Source organism: Crotalus tigris, unplaced genomic scaffold (genome assembly GCF_016545835.1).
Source record: "Crotalus tigris isolate CLP2741 ecotype Arizona unplaced genomic scaffold, ASM1654583v1 scf7180000018155.2402879, whole genome shotgun sequence".
Classification (NCBI taxonomy): Eukaryota; Metazoa; Chordata; class Lepidosauria; order Squamata; family Viperidae; genus Crotalus; species Crotalus tigris.
This window is the reverse complement of record NW_024096851.1, coordinates 548,484-568,647: the sequence shown is the minus strand read 5'-3', so window position 1 is coordinate 568,647 and position 20,164 is coordinate 548,484. Positions and strand designations below refer to the sequence as shown.

At 36.0% G+C, this 20,164-nt stretch overlaps 1 protein-coding gene and 1 long non-coding RNA gene across 4 annotated transcripts in view; one reads left to right on the top strand and one right to left on the bottom strand.

The window, feature by feature from the left end:
- The window catches only part of LOC120310249, a 98,141-nt gene extending 79,386 nt beyond the window's left edge, over positions 1-18,755 (bottom strand). Inside the window, exon 1 of the long non-coding RNA XR_005557299.1 lies at positions 18,690-18,755. This is a non-coding gene — a long non-coding RNA (uncharacterized LOC120310249). The remainder of the gene's footprint in view (positions 1-18,689) is intronic.
- The window catches only part of CHRM3 (cholinergic receptor muscarinic 3), a 245,229-nt gene continuing 242,221 nt past the window's right edge, over positions 17,157-20,164 (top strand). For 2 of the 3 annotated variants that reach the window (XM_039348452.1, XM_039348449.1), the window contains exon 1: positions 17,161-17,788. The gene's annotated coding sequence lies outside the window, so the exon portion shown is untranslated. Of the gene's footprint in view, positions 17,789-20,164 lie in introns of all 3 variants that reach the window. The other variant, XM_039348451.1, reaches the window with a different exon arrangement.

The following is a 20,164-nucleotide window of genomic DNA, read 5'->3' as shown; positions in this document are numbered from 1 at the left end:
CATTTCTGACAGATGGCAGTCCAGTCTCTTCTTGAAAGCTTCCAGGGATGAAGCATTCCACAGAATGATCTCTTGTATTTATATAATCCTACCCATGCATGTGTGAAAACCTTGTTTTATACAGACAACAGCAAGAATGACTCAGGCCAGAAAATGTAAACAGCATACATCTGCTCTCAAATCATGAGAGATGATAGATAGATGATAGATAGATAGATAGATAGATAGATAGATAGATAGATAGATAGATAGATAGATAGATAGATAGATAGAATTAATTTACAAAAATTGCAACATTATTCTTTTCCAGTTATATTAATGCATACATTCTTAATCAAAGTATCATACAGAAGAAGAAGAAAAAACAGGAGTGAAATGAAATGCAGATACTTTCATACTTTTTTTTCATATCTTTCATACTAGATTACATTTTTCATGAAATCTTAAGTTTCTTATATGTTTTCTCAAGAATATGCCCCACAAGGTGAGTGGATATAAGAAATACATGATAAATAATGTTAGCAGGAAATGGGACAAATCTTTATTCAAATTCTGAAAATGGAGAAATAGGAAACCAGGATGTGAATAGAATTCAACTATGCATTTGACTTTGGCTGATCCACAGCTCAACTATTGGAATGAACAGAACCAGAAGCAACGTAAAAGGGTATCTGAAACTAACTAAGCAATAAGCTCAATGGGACTGTTACTAATTAGTCTCATTGATTTCAGTGGAATGAAATCTGGCCCTAGTTTGTTAATCTGGCCCTAGTTTGTTAATATTTCCAGCTTTCATTATTAATTTTAGCAGTTAAGCTATGAATATGCTAAAGTTAATTTATGTTCTAGTTTCTTCATTCATCAACTTCTCAGAAGCCAGAATTAAGATGTCATATACAAGGAAGAAAATAAAAAATATATTCTATGCATTGATTATACATTTTCTTATTATTTTTTTTCTAACAAAGTTAGAAAAAGTATGTTAAAAATATGTTTGATTTTGATTCTTCAGAGGGATATTAACATATAGATAAATTTTAAATATAAATTACATTAAAGTAAAATTACATTAAGTTTATTACTATTTCCAGATGCAGCACCCATTTTTTTATGTTTCCTTCTTAGAAATGCCAAGCAAGAAAATTATATCTTGCCAACTTCCCTCTTTCTAATCTATTCTGGGGATCGGAAATCCAAGGAACAAGTATCCAAGAGCTCAGATTAATGCTATTTATTAGAAGAAAAGTTAAAGTTACAATAATTTCAGCAAGTACTATACTTCTCAGAATATATATATATATGAAATTCTTTTTATTTCCTTATTCTTTTTATTTTATTTTGTGAATGGAGAGATCTTCATCTCAAAAGAATAGATTTGTACTTTGAGAAAATAGGTGTAGACCAAGGTAATACTTTGTGTACCACAAATTGTAGACTCTCTGGTTCAAAACTAACATCCACAAAATGTCAGTGGCCATAGTCTTGTGACTATGTACAGACAATAGATATCTCCATGAAATCCCAGGATATTTTTTCATTCCCAGCCTACACTTTATTTCAATCAGGAGCTAATGCCTCCTTCCTTTCGTAACTCATAGCTTGTGACCTTCCTTTCCTAGACACACCTACACACACACACACACACACACAGAGAGAGAGAGAGAGAGAGAGAGAGAGAGAGAGAGAGAGAGAGAGAGAGAGAGAGAGAGAGAGAGAGAGAGATGTACTCAAACACAGGCACACAGAATGGATATATTTTATTCATTAAATTCAGGTGTTAAACCCATATGATTCAAAGGGTCAAAATCAGCAGAAAAGTAGCTTCTGCAAAGACATAGAATCACTCTCCTTTCTTTTTTAAACAAAATGATGTGGTTACTCTGCTACTTGGACATGGCAAATTGCTTCCTTCATCAAAATGCTTCTAAAGGACACATTGATTAAACTTTTGCTGAAAACTAACCAACTTTTTGATATTTTGCACAATCTTGTTATATACATATTTATTCTGACATGTGCTTACCTATAACAGAAACTTAAGAGATTGTTTCCAATGAAATTAAGGAATGCATTATGACTTTTTAAATATATACTATAAGTCTATTTTGTGCACCAAATTTGGGGGGGAAAACCTAATTGAAAAGAATCATTGTAATATTTTTATAGGTTCTCAAGGTTTTTTAAAATAAAACTACTTAGTAATCTAAATAGAATAAAGTTACCTTGAGCACAGTCTGCTGAGCGTTGCTGTTCCTGCCAGAGAAGCAAGATTTGATGAGGTCACTTTGGGTGACATTGTAAAGTCTTATATTCTGATTTTATTATGTTCTATGAATCTATTGTTCTTCCCAATCCAGTAATCTAGAAACATGTGTAATTCCAACTATCATAGATATTTCAAACTCATTCTTACTCATCTGGTTTTCACATAGATGATGTCTGTAACTGAAATGGTTTTGAAATAATAACCATCTAAGTACCAGCAGTAGAACTGTTAGAGAATTTTAATTTCTCTGTTGGTGAAAATAAATCAGAAGCTCTCACAGTTGACTGCATTTAGCTGATTCAAATAACCTCTTTATATTCATATCAAAATATTTACAATATCATACATTCTTCTTTACAGCAACATAGCACAATGAAGACTTCTTACAGAGAGATACAGAGACAGACCTGAGACTGAATAAAAAATCCAGCTCCTACCTGAATACCTTTTTGCACAGACTCAGTAGAACTTTTCTCACATTGGCTGGCTGAGTTACTACATGATTCTTCCTACTCATGAATATTCCAACAAGAACATTCAACAAAAACAACTTCCAAAGGGCCTTACACAGTCATTGCGCTCTTTGCAAAACACATCCATGCATAACTATAATATTTTCTAATGCAATGTTCATTATAATCAATTATGCATTTCTGTGGGCTTGCATCTATATCTATGGATAATATATCTATTTACCTATCTAAATACCTCCCTAGTTACCTATCATCTTCTACACAATTTATATGTAGTGATCTTAGGTGACTTTATTAAAATTACCCTTCCAAGTATATATTGCAGGAGAACCTCCCAGGATTGTAAACTTTATCATCTTGGAAATTTCCTGAATGAATGCATAAAGTCAAGAGAAAACAAAAGGCCAATGTTTGTTGATATATTGACATTTAAAGATATATCTTATTATATGTTAACACACTACTTTCTTTTTTTAATTTATTGTTTTATCATAGAAAATGAAATACAAAACAGTAAAATGAATAAATAAAATGAAACAAAGTAAAAGCATACATTCAACCCTAAAAAGAAAAACAAATGTGTACAAAAAAGAGGAAAAAGTGGTCAATGAAATTTAACATTTAACATGTAGGATCCACCCTAGAATAAAGAAAAAGCAGTCAACAGGTTGAGCTAAACATTACACTAATCTTCAAATCCCTCTGTTAACCATAGAAAGTCCACAAACTGTTTCCAGTCTCTTACAAACCTGTCTAACCCATTATCTTTAATGAAAGCAATTAATTTTGTAATCTCTGCCAATTCAGTCAATTTTAAAATTCATTCTTCAACAGTCAACATCTCTTTCTTTCAAGTGTTTGGCAAGTACAGTCAGCATGTGAAGGAATAGCACCCCAAATTGTTTTTCAATTGACTTTTCCATCATACCTAAAAGAAAATCTTCAGGTTTCATTAATATTTGTGTCTTAAATATTTTTGCACTGTCATTGTTATGTTTATCCAGTATGTTTTCACATACTTGCAAGACCACTATATATGATAAAATGAAACTGGATTTTGACTACAATTCCAGCACTTATAAGAAATTCCTTTATATATTTTCGCTACTCTATCTGGGGTCAAGTACTAATGATACATCATTTTATAAAAGTTTCCTTTCAAACTATAATTTAATCTAAATTTTAGTCCCTTCGTCCATACATTCTCCTATTTATCTAGTGTTATATTATACCTTTTTTGCCCATTTTACCATACACTCTTTAATGTATTTATCTTCTAGATTCATCTTGAGTAACATTTTATATACTTTAGAAATCAAGTAGTGGCTTCCAGTTTGTGATCGCTGCTACTGCGGACGTGTAGAAAGAGCACTTTCTCTGCCGTCCAGTTTCCCTTCGTAGGAGGACCCTTGAAATGGTCAAAAGTCACCCTGGAGGGGTGACCACCTCTGAGGAGGACCCTCAACAGATCACGGAAGGGCAGCAGCCCTTCCGTTTGATCCGAGGCAGCTCCTTTGGACCTACGAAAAAAGATCGGCCATCAACATGGCCAATCACTAAGCTGTTCCAGCTGAAAGCCAAAAGCTACCAAGCACAATGAAAGCAACGTGGAGGAATTGGGTGAGACCTTACCTTACATTTCTTGCTTCCCAACTACTTTCCTGTAAAAGCCTTTAGAAATTCTTTTTTTCCCACTTCTTAATTTGGTGGCTTCTGCCTACTCTGGAAATATAAAGCTATGGAAAATTTAAAAAAAGAACAACTGAACTAAATGACTAAATAATTGGACTTGTAATTTTTGGATACCTGGGCTCCCAAAAGATTTCTATTCCTACAAAGACCTACTATTTTATCTATCTGTTAAGTTGGGGGGGGGGAGAATATTTCTTTTTTAAAAAATCGGATAAAAGCCTAACTTAAGTTTGGGAAAAGATTTTACATCTTACCGGGGACATCTTGTGGCGGAATTTGGTACAGCAAGTGATTTTTTTTCTGACTGTGAGACCTGTGAGACTAAGATTTGTCTTTGACACTATCAAAAAAGATAAGAACTTGAAATAGCTGGGTGGTGAAAACAACTCTCTGTAGTGGAAGTGGACATTTATTGACTTTTATCAAAAATAGCCTCCACTAAAGGACTATTGTAAACACCACAGAAATGGAGGAATACTACCCACAACTTAACTACAAACTTATACTTGAAAAAATCTTAGAGGCTACTGAGCTAATGAATTCCAGACTGAAAGATAAAGGAACCACCTTAAAGCTACAAAATGCAGCCCAGATTTCAGACTTACGACTCAAAAGGCAACAGAAGAAGAAGAAATTAACACTAAAGTGGACTTTAAAGAATATCAGCTACAACCTACTCAGAACCCTGATAACCAAACCTTGATTTCAACTAAAAAATCTACAATATTAGCAGCAACAGAAACTGAAGAAAGCAATACTAAGACGGAAGGTGCTGAAGACCTACGTACACAGCACATTGAGAATTTAGATAATCGAGACAACCCAATAACAACTACAACATTGAATATGACTTTTTATTTAAATCAGCTGAAACTGGAAGAAGAAGAAGGAGACCAGTCTGAACTGACAACAAATATACTAAGCCAAATATGGAGACTCAAATTATTAGGCCAACAACCTAATGACTATGAAAGGACCAGCTTACTTGAAAAATTGATAACTGGATGGTCTCCCCTGATTCAAATGACATGTGTAGGAATGAAAGGAGATCCACCTGAGGATTTAAAGGCACTGCTATGGAAGTGTGTTTGGCACAAAAGGAAAGCCAGAGTTAGATTTAAAAAATGGGATTTCTTTATGTGACCTTTAATGGAAGAGCCTAAAATCTCATTTAATGGGCCAAGGAGATTTTAAAAGACATTAACTGATTTCCCTATAAGGGAAATAAAAACTAGTTACTAGAATAATAGTTTTGAATCATAATATAGAAGATGGATTGAGATGATAAAGGTTATTTTATTAGTAAGTGATGATATTAGGAGAAGAAATAGAATATAATTGTGAAATAAAGTAAGAATTTATCTGAGTAAATAATAAGTGTATCTTAGATATGATAACTACTTTGTAATGAACTAAGGGAACCATGGGCTATCCAAAACTTATATACTATTGACATTAAGCTAACTGGAATACTGTAACTGAAATTAGATAAAAGTTAAAACACGATATGGAGGCGTATGTCAAAAGATATTGATAAATGTTTTAACCGATTGAGTTATAACTAGCAATGTATTAACTTGAATGTGATATAATAATCAAAGGAAACAGAAAGGAAATCTTTGATGATGTAACCTGACATATGTATGAAAGAGCTTCTTATTGGACTATGGATTACCCAATCACCAGGTTGCTTCCTTAATACCTGGAGTTTTGTAAAATTGGAAAATTAATAAAACTTTTTTTTTTAAAAAAAAGAAATCAAGTGGACATCTCCAGAATGTAAATTAATATTCAATTCAGATTTAGTTCCTGTGAAAATGAAACTTTTTTATCAAGTTTAAATCTTTAAAAAATTCTATAATAATTAAACCAATCACAAGCAAATCCTCCACTTACTAGTTGTTCTCTTCTTTTTATCTTAAATCTTTCTTTTTCAAATATCAATAAGTCTCGATATGTCATTCATTTACATTCCGAAATCATTTCTATTCTATGAAGTGCTTCATGAGATGATAACCAAAGTGGTACTTTATCAGCTAGTCTTCTTTCATATTTCTACCATACACGTGAAATCGATTGCCTAATATCATGAATCTTAAAACCATGATTAATTATTACTTTGTCATACAAAGTAATCCAAATCTCAAATCAAAACCTTCAAGGTCTAACAGCTTTAAATTTTTTAAAGTTATCCAATCTTTTAATCATACAACAAGCATCATAATATAATCTAAGATCCGGCAAACACAGACCTCGCTTATCTTTAGAATCTTGTAGCAACTTATATTTAATTATTGGTTTTTATTTTGCCAAATAAATTTAGATATATCTTTCTGCCACTGTTTGAAAGTGGAATCTCTAATCAATATTAGTATAATCTGAAATAAAAATAACATCTAGGTAGTACATTCATTTTAATTACTGAAATTCTTCCCATTAATGACAAATCTAATTTTTTCCATCTATTTAAATCCAATTTTATCTCCTTCCATGTTTTACTGTAATTATTTTTGAAAAGCTTAGAATTTTCCTCAGTAAGAGTCACCCTCATGTACTGTCCCTTTTTCACAACCTTAAAACCAGTTTTAAATTTCATTTTTTTCTGATCTTCCACCTTTATGTTATTAGTCAGTATTGTTGTCTTTGATTTATTTATTCTTAAACCAGCCATTTCTACAAACACACCACTTTCATAGAACAGACATGATACACTCAAGGTGTTCATTAATGGGCAAATAAAATTCACATCATTGCATCTTAATGCTATAGCAATGAAATTAATGACATACAGTGTAAAAGAATACAATAATTAGATTAATCTTCCTAATGAAGTATTACATTCAAATATTTTGTTTGCTACAGTAACTGTCTTTAATTGACTTGTGTTTTATCAATGATTGCAAGGATTAGTATCTTCTCTCTAGACCAAAATATGAATCCTATGATAGCTTATCAGAGAATAGATCTACATAATTCTACAAAAACCTATAGGATGTTTAAAAACCCTAACCCTAACCCTTTACTCTAACCTTAATCCTAAAAAAATAGACAAGCCTTTGTTACAGATTGGTGTATTCTGCCTGAGTGAAAAATTATCCTCTTCATGGTACATAATTAATGTGCAAATAAATGTTTAAATACATACCGTATATGCCGGCGTATTAGGCGACCCGGCGTATAAGACGACCCCCGTCTTTATTGTCAAGTCACCTTCCTAGAACGTCGTCTTGTATGCCAGAAACTACCAGTATTTCCGGTGTATAAGACAACTCGGCGTATAAGACGACCCCCATCTTTGGCGCCGAGTTTAGCGCTTCCGGAAGTCGTCTTATACGCCGGCATATACGGTATATGAATGTGAATATATAAACAGTGCAATATGTAAAAGCAAACCAAATGTTCCTATAATAAAAATCAAGGCAGAAACAAAACTTATGGGATACAGCCAAAGCATATATAAGAGGCGCTGCAATTTCTTATATGGCCAGGGAAAACAAAATTCAAATACAATGATTAAGATACTTAAAAGAAGAATTAAGTAAAGTTGAGGAAGATTTACAAAAGGAACCACAAAGACGCGAGTTGAAACAGCAGATAGATCTAATTAAACATAAGATGAATATTATTGGGAAGGAACTGCTAGGACAGCAGATAAAACATACTAAACAAATTTTTTTTGAAAATGCCAATAAACCGGGGAGATGGCTGGCCTATAAAATTAAAAAACACAATAACAAACAGAGGATCACTAAACTTTGCAACGCAGAAGGTGACATGGTGTATCAGAACGAAGGAAAGAAATTAGTGGCATATGAGTTCTATAAGAACTTATATAAAGATGACAAATGGAGAAATAATGATGACATTGTACAGTATTTGCAAATAGCTGACCTACTGAAAATTCCAAAAGAATTTAAAATTTTGTTGAACAAAGAGATAACACCTTTGGAACTCTCGGAAGCAATTAAGAAACAAAATAATAATAAAGCACCAGGGCCAGATGGTCTATCTGTAGAAGTGTATAAAATCATACAAGAACTTTTAAGCCCAATAATGTTGGAACTATTTAATGAGGTCTTAACAAAAGCTAAAATACCGGCTTCATGGGAAGAAGCTCTCCTTACTCTGATTCCTAAGGAAAACGCAGACCTGGTGCATATTAAAAACTATAGACCCATTTCATTACTAGACTTTAAGATCTTTATGGCTATAATGGCGCAAAGACTCGAAAGATTTCTAGCAGATTTTATACACTCTGATCAAAATGGCTTTTTATCAAAAAGATACATAAGAAATAATGTTAGGATTGTTTTGGATATACTGGAGTATTATGAGGTGCACAATGATAAGCAAATGAGTTTAATCTTTCTTGATGAACAAAAAGCTTTCGACAATGTGAAATGGGATTTTATGTTTAATCAATTGTCGTATATGGACTTCGGGGAAAATTTTATAAATATGTTTAAATCAGTCTATTTTAATCAGGCAGCGAAAGTAATAATTAATGGAGAAATGACCGATAGCTTTCCAATTCAAAAAGATACAAGGCAAGGTTGTCCATTATCGCCATTGTTGTTTATATTATCCCTTGAGGTATTAATCAAAGTAATTTGAAAAGATAGATAGATCAAAGGTTTAGAGATCAAGAAAGAAATGTTTAAAATGCAAGCTTTTTCAGACAATTTAGTTTTTATAATTGAAGAGCCATTGCAGTCAGGGATAAGATTGATGGAAGTATTGAGTAAATATGGGGAAATAGCAGGTCTGAAGATAAATAAAGAAAAAACTAAAATGCTTGTCAAAAACATGACTAAAGTACAGAAAAATGAATTGGCTGATAGAATAGGTATTCAAATTACAAATAAAATAAGATATTTAGGGCTACAACTAATCGCTAGATGCGTTACACTTAAGAGAGACAATTATGATAAACTAATTGAACAGATTAAAGCTGATTTAGGTACTTGGACCAACCTACAGCTCTCCTTCATGGGCAGAATAGCCATAATTAAAATGAATGTGCTATTGAAAATCTTATTTCTGTTTCAATGTATATCCATAAAATTGGATAAGAATTTTTTTCAAAACCTTAACAAAACTATTCTTAAATTTATTTGGCAAGGAAAAAAAGCAAGGATCAAATTAAAATCATTGCAGGATTCGAAGGAGAGGGGGGGACTTGGCCTCCCAGACATGGAAAAATACTATCAGGCCATAGTTTTACTATGGGTGCGGGATTGGATACTTTTGAAGAACAGGAGATTACTATGTTTGGAAGGTCATGACTTACAAATAGGATGGCATGCTATGCTATGGGACCAGAAATATAGGTCACATAAATATTTTCGCAGGCACTATATTAGACGCGCCTTAATTGATGTATGGGTCAAAACCTGGTAACCAAACTATACTCAAGTCCCTGGCTGGATCTCACCATTAGAAATATATGTACATCCAAAGTTTATTCAATTAGGGAAGATTATAACATATAAAAACGTACTAGATGAGAAAGGGGAATTGAAACCCAGGAAAACTCTTCAAGACAAAGGGATAGAATTGGAATGGTGGGCATACCTTCAACTACAGGTGAGATATTGGAAAGACAAAAAAGAATTAGGTGTAAAAATAGAATTGATAGGGTTGGATAAAATACTATTAGGTACTGAGGATAAAATTATTAAAAAGTTATATCATTATTTGTTAGAGCAGGCAATGTACGAAGAACAGGCAAAAGAAACCATGTTAACGTGAAGCAGGGACTTTGATCTCAACTTTGATCTGCATATCTGGCAAGAACTATGGGCACGAAATAGGAAGCTCGCCTTGGCCACATCCTACAAAGAAAACTTTTACAAAATGTTTTATAGATGGCATTTCCCACCTACAAGACTAGCTAAAATGGGCTCAAACATTTCCCCTATGTGTTGGAAATGTAATTTGGCAAGAGGGACATATTATCATATGTGGTGGGAGTGCCCGAAAGCCCATGACTTTTGGAACAAGGTTAAAAAATGGCTAGAAGAAATACTAATGACAGAGATAGAGCTAAAGCCAGAATTCCTCTTACTAGGTGTTACCATGCAGAAATACGATAAAGGGGCACTTTATTTAATGTTACATATTTACACGGCTGCTAGATTGGCCTATGCACAACACTGGAGAAACAAAGAAATTCCAACAGAAGAAGAGATTCTATATAAAATCTTATTGTGTGCTGATATGGATAGGCTCACTATGGAATTAAAGGACAAGACAGAAATGGACTATTTTGAAATCTGGGACAAATTTTATTGCTGGTACAAGTCAAGGAGAACTGTTTGTGTTTTAAGTTAGTGTTAAGATTGTGGTATATAAAACTGTATGCTAGTATATAGAGAAACAAATTTGAGACTGTATTATATAGGAAAATATGTATATATAAAGATTAGGAATTATATGTATGACAAGGAACAAATTGTTAGGATTATATATACTGGAATGACACGTTATGTCCTTTTTTGTTTTAACTGTTTTATTAATAAAAAAACTTTAAAAAAAATCAAGGCAGGAAGACTACAGCCTGTCTTTTGGAGAAGTGATATCTCCCATCATGTTTTTTTCAAAGGTTTGTCTACAGGCCTGACATAAGATACATGATCTCTAATCTAAAGCAATGCTCTACTTGTGATAAATGACCTTCCTAAGAGTCAACCTAGAAATAGTTTACCTGAAGATGGTAGTTTTGAATTTTGTTTTAATTATGTGCATATTCCAAGCTCTAGGTTTTGCCAATTTATTACAGAGAAACGAATGAAGTCTGAATTGCTTTCCACCCCTAAAATTTATGAGAGTTTAAAGTTCTTTGCACACACAATTGTGCCAGAGTCTATTTTTTTCCCTGCAAAAACATATTTGATAATAATCTACAAAATATTCTTGGTAATAATAATAATAGAAGACTCTCCTGAGCAATTTCAGGTAAGGAGATATGATTACAGGGAATGCAAGATGAGAGAAAAACCACTCTTTTCTTCATTTCCATTAACAAAAGTAATTCCATCAATAAAAAAACAACACATCACTTCTAAGTAAGAATGCATGAAACTGGGCTGAAGATTCATTTGCTTCATAGAAATACAACTTTCTGAGTCCAACACATCCTGCACACACAACTGCTTTCTGGGAGAAACATTTCAGGGCAATCTATCAAGAGAGGAACAATGCATCAGTATTAAGCTGCCAGATCTGGACTACAAGTATATAGATAACCACTGGATGGCGGCAAACATTAGCATTTTCTGTATCTCTTTGGTGCCATCTACTGGTCTCCTATTATTTGCATGCTTCTCACTGTTTCTATTTGCCATTCTACTTCTATCCCAAATACCTAGGTTTCTTTATGGTCCATTCAGAGCCTTGTATTTTTTTTAAGACTTAAAGGCTTAAGATGGACTCATCCCTGCCTTCATTCTGTTTATGCCATTTCTCCTAGACCTTTTTCTCACCTATTTTCTGGTTACTTATACCTCAGTTTTGCTACTTGCCATTTGAAGTCCTTTGCACAATATATAATGCAAGCACCTCAATAATTGAAATAAAACAAGTGAAAAATTTCAAGTACTTAAATATCTAGCAGGACATTCAGCTGCTGATCTGAAAGATGTCATTCTGCTGTCATTACCCACTATCACAATAGCAGAAAAAAAAATGGTTGAACTTGGATTCTTCATAAAGCTAGATTTTATTTGTTTTAAAACTCAGTTGAAACTGAGATTTGATTCCAAAATTTTACTGATCCAAATGAAACACCCAATAGCTTTGGTGAGAAACAAAGCTTACTGTATTCTAAGAGCAGAGCCTGCAAAAGAAAAATAAGGAGAACAATCCTGTGTGAGTTTATTTCTTCATTGAAGTACTGTTGTTTCTCTCTTTGTTCTATAGAATGCTGAATGGCATACAGCTCTTGTTTAGCAAACTGTTGTTTACATACGTATTGTACATACTTATCACATTGGGGAAAATGGAAAAAGAATAAGGAGTATTAAGCAAAATAAATTAATCAAAGGAATTACGAGAAAAGGAAAAGAAAAGAAACTAAAACTAGTTCACACCAATACCATTCACTATGCATTCCCCATATTTTCCTAGCTTTGCATACCAATCCTGCTTCAACTGTATCCATACAGTGATTCCTGCTTTGCCTTTTATTAAACTTCTCATGTTTGTTTTTTCAAGTCACATCAACCTCATCCAGCTATGATTTTCTCAATCTCCCCTTTCCTCTCAATTAATTCATTCCTCCTTTAGTTATTTGTTTTGTAATATAATACTCATTCTCTCTATATATATGACCCAGCTACTTCATGTAGTCCTCACTGATCCATCAATCTCTTCTATCATATACACTTCTAATATACTCCAGCCCAATACCTTCAATTAGCTTTTACATTTCTCCCGACATACACACTCTATACAACTAAGTGGCCACAAGCAGCTCTTATGCACAGCCACATTCAGTTATTTCAACAAACCATGTATTATTAACTACCTTTCTCCTTCATTTGCACATCTTTAAATTTTCCTGTCATTTCCCTGTCTTTATTTAAACACACTACCAATATATACTAATTCATCTAGCTGTTCTAATTTGTAACTACGGATGTACAATTTTCCAACGTTCACATTATCTTCACTACACAAATAGATTGGTCCTTGATGCTTTAATTTTCAGGTCCATAGTCCTTGTTGCATCATAGAATCACTCAACATTTGCTGCAGATGATTAGGTTTTAACAATACATCATTGCCTTCATATAAATGTACACATATATTTCTGTATCCAACAAACATGGCTTTATAATCTTCACCTGAATCTTATCCCTAAACACAGTAAGCTACACAGGGAGAGCAAACATCCTTACCCTGGTTATTCATTGAACATTCCAGTTATTCTCAAAAATGCTTTACTTCTATCATGAACTGCTCTGCCTATATTCAGCATTTAAGTTTAAATTTCTTATTAACACAGACTTTCCATAATTCAATCCTATCCACTTTTAAAATCAACCAATATATAATAAACTTTATTTTTTATAGCTAACGTATATTGTATGAAAACCTGCCCTGCAGAAAGCCATAATACACAAACTTTGCTCACTGTCAGCTCCATCAAGCATTTTCCTAGTCATTTAACTAATGAATTCTTTGCACTCACTCCTGTATCTCTTTGTATAAAGGTACAACAAAGTCATTCTTCCAATCATCAGGTACCAGTGCAATATTCATGTGCACATTAAATAGGTTGCAGAACCATTTTCACATCCATTAAATAACATTTCTCCAGGTATTATCCATACCTGCAACCTTATCATTTTTCCAACATTCTCATGACAATTATGTTTTCTCATATTTTTTTCTTTGACAGCAAGGTATAGAGGACTTATTCCAATTCTACTCTTCAGTTTTTCACTCTGTTTCCTATATACATCCATAAAATAGTCCTTCCAGCAATCCTTCTCTTTAGATTCATCTCATCTCATTTCAGCCCTTTTATTCTTAATTCCATGTGATCTGCTGGAAGTGGGCGAACATTATTTTAATTTCTGTAAACATATAACTCTTCAAATCTGTCCTTGCCCATAGGTAGAAAATACATTTGCATATTATTCCTCATCATGGATGATATTCAGAGTAAGTTGTTTATTTCATTCTTAAGGTTAAAACTCATATTTTCTTCAAACTTACATTTTGGTCTGTTTCTACTTATGCTGTTACTCCTTTATTTGCTATCAAATAATGTATTTTGCTGTATCTTTATGTACATGAATTTCAGTAGAAGAGAATATATGCAGTTTAGGGTTGATGCTCTCTGAGTTTGGTTGGTTGTTTGTTTGCAGATGTTTTATTACACAATTAGGGAACATAATCAGTACTAATGCTAGTAACTCCCTTTTTATATACAGTAACTTGCTGTGTCAGTGTTGGCAGCTGCACAACCAACATAAACCAGGAAAAGGATAACACTATCATATGTCAAAAATTTCAACAAAACTCAGCAGCACTTTTTCATGCAGCTGCTGATAAAAACAGAATCGCCAATGTCCGATAACGGATATGGCACAAGAAGAAGATGTCAAAAATATCTCAGAAACAACCAACAAACTATTACAACTATATGGCATTACAAAAGCTCATAAACCAACTACAGTCCTCCAAAATTTCTTAAATGAATCAAAACACTCAGTAGCTCAAGAAGAAAAAAGCAGGAGTCATCTACAATATACAGTGTAAATACTGTAATAGCCACTATGTGGGACAGACAGGCAGAAGTTGAGTGCATCCATGAATGCCAACTAGCAATCAGAAGACATGATGAAAACTCTTTAATTTCACAACATACGGACATACTCAACCATAATTTCAAGTGGGAAACTGTGGGCATTCTAGACCAAGCCAAGTCCAAAACCGTTAGGGAATATCTAGAAGTCAGGCAAATTAGTCATCAATAGACACATAGACATAAACAATATCTATATCAGAAAACAAACAATATCTACTGTATATACTGTGCAAAAGAGACAATCAATAATTCTAAAAGGGAACAAAAAGATCAAAACACCTCCTCACCAGCAATCAGTGTCCAAATGAGCATAGATTAACTCCAAGACTGACATTAACAATCAAGTTAACAATACCCCATGTAATATAATATAAAGTGAGAGCAAACCCCACTCCCTACTAGCACTGGTGATGTTACCTAGTTTGGGTAATGAAACGTCTGCAAGAAAACAACCAAACTTAGAGAGCACCAAGGACCCCTCATTTCTCCAACATTCCCAAATCTGTGTGATCCACTTCCCTTTCCATGTGACCTGTCTACTTTTGAACATAAACTTAATGCTCTTTTAGAAGAATGTTAGACCCAGGTTCAGAAGCAGTCCACCTGACAGTGCCAGGCACAGAGAAGAAACATTGTGTGAAGTGAAAGGAGCATACCCAGTGCTGTTCTCAATGCTTCTTCCAACCCTGTGACTTTTCAGTTGGGCTATTTTTGAATGTGAAACTACGGCTGTTTTGAAACCGTTTTAAACCCATGGCAAACCAGAGAGAAAACAGGATTAGATAAACCTGTTTGTTGTAAGGCTACATTAACAGAATCTTGCAAGTCTGAAAGTACAAACTGTCCACCTCCAGTTTTAACTGCTTGATCCATTTTTTATTTTATTGTATTGTATTCATGTATTAAATTTATATTCTGCTTTTCCCACTGCCAAGCAACTCTGGATAAAATATAACAATAATATATTATTACTATTATTATTATTATTAATATAAAAACAGGATAATAGAATAAAAACATTAAAATACTAAAACTTTAAGCATTAACAACAAAAAATAGGGGAAACCCAGAATAAACAAACAAATGGAGTGGAAGTGGGAACTTCTTCATAGTCCAATAATCATTTCCAGCATACAACACTCCCATCGGGGGGCCCCAAGCCAATCAGAAAAGCCAGGTTTTGAGACCTTTTCAGAAGGGCAAAAGGACGGGAGTAGAACTCACATCAAGGGGCCAGAGGGCAGAAAGGGGTCTTCTCTCGGATCCCACCATCTGAAATTCCTTGGTCCCATGCCATTAGGGTTGTTCTTCCTTTCTCTGGGATCCTGGGTACTCTCCAAGTTTACTGGTTTTCTTGCAGATGTTTTATTATCAAACTACGTAACATCATCATCCACCCAGTAGAGCCATGTTTAGAAAAAGCTTATCATTCAGGCAACTTGACAATTGAATAAATTCTCTGTCCCAGGCACTGGCCTATGCCCACCGTTACACATTAAGGAGAGCAATTGGCCATTTTTCCTGCCAGTAAGTGGTGCTTGAGGAGAGGGTAAACAAAACCATGCAAATCCCCCAACTTATCTCACATTAAAACTGTAAAGACAGCACCACCCGCCAGCCTCATTGCTGAAGCAGAATTGGACTTGACAGTTACAGCAGTGCAATTATATGCCAGCATTATTTTCTGCTGGCTCAAGGCTGGAAGATAACATATCAATGTGACTGTCAGGTTGTATCCTAAATGCATTGCTTAGAATGTTATTTCCAGCCGTTGCAACAACATGCAATCATGGTTACAACTCTTGGGAAAAGTATCACGCAAAAATGCTGGCATGCTCCTGTTTCATCATTACAACTTTACGACCAGAGTCTTTTAAACACATGACGAAAGGTGGCTTTCCACCGGAAGCCTTCCACTCATAACTACTGTTCAGATTTTATTTTGCCATTAGACAAAGGCACACTACGTAAATGAAGCAAAAGTAAACGAAGCAAAACTTTACGCATCAGGGAGGGAGGGAGGGGCGCACTGGTTATTTGCTTTCTCTTCTGAATGGACTGACCTGGAGGGGGGGGGGAATGAAGTGAGGGAGAGCTGAATGCAAGGCATCTATGGTGTTCTTTGCCATCTTGATTCGTCAATTGGACGACTCACTGCCCGAAGAGCCAACGTTGTTGGCTGCCTGTTCTCAGTCTCGGATTATTTATGCTCAGATTGGGGATCGGAACAACGGTGTGTGGAAGTGCCTCGTGTCTCCATCATTGCCATATTGCATCCCGATTATGCCATGGCTGTCACTGGTTTTACGTCACATGTCCACCCTCCCCAGCCCCACCGTTATCAGTGGAGATTAGCAGCCAGCTGCCTGCTTTTTTCGTCACCGTTAGCACTGTGCCTTTGGTCGGCGGAAGAGAAGACCCAAGGAGGCTCTTCAGCGTACCCGGGAGTCTGCTTGGAAGAGACGGAAGCGGCCGCCTGAGGCGCGCCGGGCAGCACTAGTGGGCGCCCCTTATAATAAAAGGCTGCCGAGGAAATCCACTAGGCGGGCGCGAGCGGATTGAGTGAGGTCAGCAGCGGGGCCGGCCAATGAGCGGTGCATTTGGGAAGTGCCTGCTCCTGGCGTGCGGCTGAAGGGGGCGGAGAGGCCGAGGTGGATGCGGTTCCAACGACGGCTCGGACATTCCGGCACTAGGCAGGGAGCGCTGGCTCTGCGCGGAGACGCGGCTGGGGGAAGAGGGAGAAGAAGAGGATCGGGGTCCTCTGCTCTGACTTGACGGAGAAAGAAGCCAGCGAGGCGGAAGCCTTTGCCTAGCCAGGCACACAGGTGCAAGCGACGCCCAGCTGCCGGAGGCGATTAGCGTGCGCTTGGAAAGCGGAGGATCCCCCGAGCCGGGCGCCTGCTCGCCTCGCCTGAGAGGAACGGGGGTGGTGGTGGTGGTATCGTTCCTCCCGTTGCCTCAGCCCTCTTTGGCAGCGCTTCTTCACCTGCCACCTGGAAGGGCGCGCGCCCCGGCTCAACCAACCAGCCAGCCAGCCAGGTAGGAGTTTCCTTCTCGCTTCGGAGTCTTTTCGGGGGCACCCTTGGCGCGAGGGCTGCGCCTGCTGCCTGTCTCGCGCTCCCGTTCGCCTACCAAAGTTTCTGGCAAAGAATCACTTCAGGGCGGGCGACAAGTCAAGTCGACCCGGTAGCGGGAATCCGCGCTCCGAAGCCCGAGAGCTCTGAGAGCCGGGAAAAGACCAGCTGGAGAACGCCCGTTCGGAGCGTTTAGTACATCCAGTGCAAAGCAGCTCGCCTCTGAGTGCCGGCGCGTTTTGCCGGATTAGCTCAGGGAAGCCTTCGGTTTCCTTAGGGTAAACTCGTGTCGGTTTGTCTGTCTGGCGTGGCGACGAAGCGTCCAGGTTTATCTGTGTGCTCCTTCTGTTTCTCCAGGTGTGAATGTAAGCGCTGAGACGGCTATTCTTCCTTTTAGGGCAATCGCGAGGATTTGGTTTAGAGCCTATTTTAACCTTTGGGTTAGATTTCCGAGGGGGAGGCAGTTTCAGTAGGAATAAAACTATTAGTTTGATTCCTTAAATGTCCCCCCTCTCCTTTTAGGAAAGTGTATTAGAGCCCCCCCCACACACACACAATCCCCGTCCAATAGTCTAAAATGCCTACCGCTTTTCAGTTTCGAACAGTTGCAAATACTGATAATAAATCACCTTACACCACGTTGGAAAGAACCTTTTTTGTGTTTACTTACTATGTAAAATACCGTACAGGTACTGTGCTTACCTGTTTATCGCCGCTGTCCTCCCACCCCAGAAAGACTGGCTAATAATTCATTTAAATTACTTGTAAGAAGAGACTCGTCTTGTTTTTCGAGTTAGCCAGGTGTGCTTTAATGAAGTCAGAGGACCAAACGATTTGTCTGATACCTCTTTGTAAAGTTGCCTTACCTGAGAGGTATCCTTCTTGGAAATTAGTATGCCGTCTCAGTAATGACTCTCAAAACCGGGAGGGGGGCGGACAGAAAGAAGGGGGTGAAAATGGTTCTCCATTTACTGAGTCAGAGACAGGATGGATTCATTGGTGGACTTCAAATGAACACTGCTTTTTTTTTTCCCAAATCCGGATTCATTTAAAGGGCAAGATAGTATATCTCTGAAAAGGCTGAGCTCCACATAAGGAAGCCCTCAGTTCAAATCACTCCTTTGTCAGGAATGTCGCTGGGCAAAACGGAATTTTTTTTGTCTCTGCCTACATGAGAAGGATACTGCCTTTCAGGGTCCTACCAGAGTTGTCAATCAAGATTCAATGGCGCTGTAAAAGCTAACAAATTTATTATGACATAATTTTTTCTTGACTGCAATCCACTTTATAAAGGTTTTAATTCTCCCTCTCCCTCCCCCCTCTCTCTCCCTCCCTCCCCCTCCCTCTCCCCCCTCCCCAGTACACTAAAACAGCTATCTGCTCTGGAAACTGTAAGAATTGTGTGTGCTGACTTCTTTATGTACAGTATATAGTATAAATATCCTTGTTAATGTCCACTTTAATATATTGCTTTTATATGTTCAAAGTGATTTTCTTGAAATCTTTAGGCAATTTTTATTGTTACTCTTGGACTGAAATAGCATGGCAACAATGTGGAGTACTAGCAGACTTTGCTATTTATTTATCACTTGCACTTTCCTAAACTCATATTTTCTGTCTAGACTAACATTCATCATTGTTACTTAATTCAGAACCCCTTCTTTGGTAACAGATTCCACACCCTGTGACTCAGTGGCTGTGTGTGCATGATACTGACCTACAAGCTGCTCAACCATATTTTAACCTAGAATCATGTGTAAGCTCTACCTGCACAGTTTTTTGTGCAGTTTGTTGGGTGAACCCAGGGTTATTATTTTTTTTTGAGAAAAACCATTATTAAGGTAACCATGAATAAGTTATGCAATACACTGCTTATATTTTTCCATGCAATTTAAACAGAAAGATTTGTAGAATCAGAATTTCTAGGGTATATATAGTATATTTATCTGCTGGAGATATTTTTAAGAGTAAGTTACTTGCAAAATAATTATACTCATTACATTCCATATATATACTTATATATAGCACAAAATTCCAAATATGTATAGAAATATATATCTTCCTATGTTAGATTATTTATGTCATCCAAATACTTTTTAGGAACAAGAATGAGCTTTGATCTCATTTTAATTTTTTCCATAAAAAGACATACAAACTCTCCAAAGATAATGAAATCCTAAGCACAACACTTAGTAGAAAGTGTGTCTGTACATGTGTCTTATTTTTTAAATAAACATGTTGCTACAGCTTATGAATACTTTCAATTGTTTTTGTTTTTTTAATAAAAAAAACTTGCTTTGAAATTTATCGTGGAATTTCACTGTGTTCCTCAGTTTGAAAT